This window comes from Cibotium barometz, chromosome 56 (genome assembly GCF_041138505.1).
Source record: "Cibotium barometz isolate CiBa-2024 chromosome 56, ASM4113850v1, whole genome shotgun sequence".
NCBI lineage: Eukaryota > Viridiplantae > Streptophyta > Polypodiopsida > Cyatheales > Cibotiaceae > Cibotium > Cibotium barometz.
This window is the reverse complement of record NC_141101.1, coordinates 41,370,448-41,376,182: the sequence shown is the minus strand read 5'-3', so window position 1 is coordinate 41,376,182 and position 5,735 is coordinate 41,370,448.

Below are 5,735 nucleotides of genomic sequence, written 5' to 3'. Positions count from 1 at the left end.
TAAATCTCAAAAATTAAATAGTCATAAATCTAATGACAAAGTTAAGTTGAAAAAAATCTTGTTTTGTTAGATTCATGAGGTGCGCGATCCGTGCGCTAGGCAGCCGGATCCTCTTACCGATGATGAGGAGTTAGATCTGGACGTTCGTAAAGCCCTGCATGGATCCCAACCTGGTCCCTTCAAGGGTAAAGGGGAACAGTTAGGAGAAACAATGGAAAAATGGATCGAGGCAATGGAAGAGTACTTTGATGTAACCGGTTATAAAGAGAGGAGCAAGATGGCTCTCGCCAGATTAAAAATTATGGTAACGGCTAGGGTCGCATAGAGGAACCATTGCGAGACAAACTGTCTCGACCGAAATACCCAGACCAGGTCAGATCTTAAAGCTTGCCTTAGAAAGAGGTTCTGTCCTCCGGGCTTCCTGGAAACCAAAATGAATGAGTTCTTGGGATTGAAGCAGGATAGCCGGACAATTGAAAGATACCATCAGGCATTTGCCCTTCTCCTCAAATATTCTCCACTTTTGGATGAAGAGCAGCTGATGGGCAGATTCATTCGAGGGATGCAAAGCATTTGTTGTTAAGACCCCCCCAAAGCCTGCACCCTCAAACTTTAAAAGTTTCCGAATCCCGGGAAGTGCTTCAAACTTTAAAAGGTTCCAAACCCCGGGAAGTGCTTCAAACTTTAAAAGGTTCCAAACCCCGGGAAGTGCTTCAAACTTTCCACCCCCAAAGAGGCAGCAAGGCCCTTATCAGAATTAAGATGCTGGGAGATTCAGAAGTGAAGGAAGACCCTTCCCTCAGAACACTTTCTTAGGAGCCCCACCTTTCTGAAGTATTCAGAGGGATGAGTTTAGAAGTGAGAACAGGTGTTTTGGGTGTCAGGGTTTCGGTTACTAGCTTAAAGACTGCCCGACTCTTGCCATGTCAAGAGGACAGGGAAGTCAAGGACCCAGAGTGCAGAGACCAGCCCCTTCGTATCAATCAAATCAGGGCCCGTCTCGTCAAAATCAAGGCAATCCCAGGAGGAATCTAGCTCAGCCATCTGCCTCTGTTCAGAGTAATCTCAAAACTCCCTCCCAGAATGGGGTAATCAAAGAGAAAGAGTTCTGCCCCCCAGTTTGCAGCAGCCAGAGCAGTTACGATAGCAGAAGTAGTGGAAGAGGAAAGAGGTCAGATTTATGCCGCAATTGAGAACCAAGGGCCAAATCGTCAATGCTCTGTCATCCATACTCTAGCTGAGTATAAGGGTATGCCATTTAAGCTTTTGATTGATTCAGGCGGCACCAGTACTCATTCATTAATTTCCCCTGGATGCTTGCATAAGCTAGTCTTAGAACAAAAATCAAGGAAACCTATGCAAGTTGAATTGGCCAGTGGGAAGATTCTTTTCACTCACCATGAAACAGATCGTATTTAGTTTAATATAGATGGGAATGTAACTGACTACCAGTTTAGAGTCTTATCTTTGGGAGTTTTCAACGAAATCCTTGGAATGGATTGGCTCCACAAAAATCAAGTTGACATTCACTGTGATAATGGAACCATTTCCTTCCGTGACCTTCACGGGAACAAAGTTCAAGGAACTGGAAGTTTCGGATCCCCAGGTCTGTAATTAGTAAAAGCTTCTAAGTTGCTGAAAGAACTTAGAAAGAAGCATCTTATTTATGTTGTCAAAATAAATCTGGCAGACACAAAGTTAAAAGCTAAAGAACCAGAATGGTTAAGTGAAAATGATGATTTATTCCTAGCAGAGCTAATTGTAATGCCTCTGATTCGGGAAGTAGATCATGTGATAGAATTGATCACCGGAGCTTAGCCAGTAGCCCAATGCATGTACAAAATGCCAATCCCTAAAGCCATTGAACTCAAGGAACAGCTTAGGCAGCTATTAGAACAAGGGTTTGTAAGATATAGTGTTTCACCTTGGGGAGCACGAGTTCTCTTTCAGAAAAAGAAGGATGGAACGCTAAGACTCTGTGTGGATTACAGAGGTCTCAATCAGCTGACAGTTAAGTAGGCAGCTATTAGAACAAGGGTTTGTAAGATATAGTGTTTCACCTTGGGGAGCACGAGTTCTCTTTCAGAAAAAGAAGGATGGAACGCTAAGACTCTGTGTGGATTACAGAGGTCTCAATCAGCTGACAGTTAAGAATAAGTATCCTATCCCTAGAATTGATGAGCTTCTGGACAAGCTAAATGGAGCCCAGATCTTCACAAAGATAGATCTCAAATTAGGGTATTACTAGATCAGGATTAATGAGCAAGATATCCCGAAGATAGCCATCAATACTCGATATGGGCGCTATGAATTTACAGTCATGCCGTTTGGATTGGCAAATGCCCTAGCTATAGTCAATCGCCTGATGCAGGACATTCTCAGAGAATACTTGGATGATTTTGTTCTTGTTTTCTTTGATGATATTCTGATTTACTCAAAGAATGCAGCTGACCATGAAGCTCACGTCCGTAAGGTTCTTGAGATTCTAAGGAAGCACTGACTCTTTGCAAAAAAGAGCAAATGCCCTTTCTCTGTCGAGACCATGTTGAATACTTGGGCTTTCTGGTACCCAAAGATGGAATTTTTCCAAATTTTGCAAAAGTCCAAGCAGTCATAGATTGGCATAAACCAAAGACAGTGAAAGAAGTCAAAGGATTTTTGGCATTATAGAATTATTATACCTAAGTATGCTCTCATAGCTTCCCCCCTGACTAATCTTCTCAAGAAGAATACCCTGTATTAAAATGGTCTACCAGGTGTCAGAGCCCTTTTGATAAGCTGAAGATCACCTTGGTAACCAATCCCATTCTGAAGTTGCCAGATTTCTCTCTACCCTTTGAGGTAGTAATTAATGCCAGTGATTTTGCCCTGGGAGGTGCACATGCAGGAAGGTCATGCAGTGGCCTATGAATCCCGAAAACTCAAAACGCATGAGAGAAATTATGTTGTCCCCATGACCTGGAGCTACTTTCAGTAGTCTATGCCTTGAAGTTGTGGAGACATTACCTACTGGGTCAAAGATTCACTTTGATGACAGATCATGAGATCTTAAAGTGGATCTTCACTTAGAAGGATCTCAACATGCGCCAAAGAAGGTGGATGTAGACCCTGCAGGAATTTGATTTTGAAATCAAGTATCGCCCAGGCAAAGAAAATGTGGTAGCAGATGCCCTTAGCAAAAAAGCCTCCTTGCTTGCAATCACAGTGGTGTCAAATCCATTGTGATTAATGAAGCAAGAGAGAAGATCATGCAGGATAGATTCTTTGGCCCTATTGCTACCCTACTTATGCAAGAAAGCAAAAATCCTCAGGAGTTGAACCCCGTTCAAGGGTACACCCTGGATGATGGAATTACGTATTACAATAGCCGGCTATGCATTCCCGATGATGAGGGAACTAAGGGTCAAATTTTGAATGAAGCCCATGACAGCCTTATAGCAGGACATATCCAGGTTTAATCAAGACCTACATGTCTATAAAGAAAAGCTTCTTTTGGCCTAGACTAAAAAAGGATGTACTTAACCATGTACGTCAATGCTTGATATGTCAGAAAGTCAAAGTCGAGAGAGTAAAAATGCCTGGGAAGTTACATCCATTAGACATCCCCCAGAGATGAAGTGGGAATGTATCAGTATGGATTTTATTACTGGACTACCTTCAGTGCAATCAAGTTACAACTCTATCTTCGTGGTAGTTGACAGACTAACCAAAGTTGCCCATGTGATTCCAGTAAAAGACAGCTATATAGCAGTGGATGTGGCCAGAGTGTTCCTCAAGGAAATATTCAGGTTGCATGGCCTACCTAGGAGAATAGTAAGTGATCGAGATCCCAAGTTCACGTCAAGATTCTGGACTGCATTTTTTGAAGCAGTAGGAACTTTCTTGGATCTCAACATAACTTACCACCCCAAGACCGATGGTCAAACAGAAAGGGTGAACCAAGTAATCGAAGATATATTTCAATCATTATGTGGCAGGGAAACCCAAGAAGTGGCGAAGCTATATGCACCTAGTCGAGGTCGCCTACAATGCCTCTTATCACCGAAGTATCAGGATGAGCCCTTTCAAAGCTCTGTCTGGACAAGACTGCCTAACACCATTAACTTGGTCCGATCCATTGATTAGGGTCAAGATGTCCAGACTGATGGTTGACGACATGGAGCAGCAGATGCAGTCAATCCACAAAGATATAAAAGCTGCCTAGGATAGGCAGAAGTAGTATGCAGATAAGAAGAGGTCAGACAGAAAATTCGAAGAAGCAGATATGGTCTTCATTCGAGTACGCCCCTAAAGAAGTTCTCTATCTGTTGGGAAGTACAAGAAGTTATTCCCCCGATACTGTGGGCCATATCTGATTACAAAGAAAGTAGGTGACTTAGCCTATGAACTTCTTCTGCCTCCTCGTCTGAAATTACATAATGTATTTCATGTCAGCCTACTTAAGAAGTATGTACCGACGAGCCCGAATCATGTGCTTAATGAATGAACTCTTAACTTCTTCAACCCAAGGGCTGATGGAGCTCCAACCTGAAGAAATCCTTGATGTTCGAGAGAAGGTTCTTAGGAACAGAATTCCAAGAGAATTATTAGTCAAATGGAAGTTCTATCCTTTTGAAGATGCCACCTGGGAGAAAGAAGCTGAACTGATGCGGGATTACCCCCAGTTTGCGAGATGAGGACATCTCACGTTTTTCAAGTGGGAGAGGATGTAAGATTCCTCCCGAGCACCTCAAGATGTCCAGTTTCTTCCCTTATAATCAATCCCCTTTTCAAAATAATAAAAAGATCTTGTTTCTACCTGTTTTGGCCTAGAGAGAGAAAATATTCTAGAGAGAGATAATTCAATTTTTAGATATCTTTGGATGGAAAAATATCATTTCTTATAAAATAAATTCCCCCGAAATAGAATTTTAAAAAGAAATTCCTAAGGTGCATTAGAAATAAATCATAATTTGCTCAAAAGACCTTAGCCTAAGGGTCTAATTTTTCTGAAAATATTGGATTAAGGTTCCGAGGGACCAATAAGATTAATCCAAATGTAGGGAGGAGATAAATTGAAGAAATAAAGAAAAACCTCCCAGAAATGAGTAAATGCTCACATAAGATGAAGAGTGGACTAAGGACCAAAGAAAATAGTTAAAAAACTGATTTTTGACACCTTAGAGTGGGGATTCCCCCTCATGAAGGAGGAGCCTTTTTTCTCATCATAACTCCCCAATTTTAAATCAATTAAGTGAGATATTTCATCTCTCCTCTCTCTTATTTCAAGTCTAGTTCCAAAAAGTAAGCTGAACTGACCCAAAAATGGTCAAAAATTGAACAAATTGATCTGGAAAATTTTAGAATCAGTTTGCGTGGTTTGAGGCTCACTTTTTCCTATAAATAGAAGCCTCCCCCTTTGTAAAAGCTTAATAGTATTTATGCACTGTTACTCTACTCCTACCCAGAGCCAATTACTTTGAATTTTCTTGATAATTCAATTATTTTTGACTAATCCTCTCCAAAGTAATTGGTGGCCACTCTTGATCCAAACAAGAGTAGAACCCTCAATCCCTCAATCTCTCAAGCCAAAGGAAAGCTTACAAACTCCATGTAAGCTAAATTCTTCTTACTTTTTAATTTTAAATCTATGGTTTTCTTGATTTTCTTGTTTTTTATAGTTGATTAAAGTAAATTCTGATGCTATGCCTTGATAAAAAGGCCATCCCTATCTCTTCTTTACAATGTTTAACAAA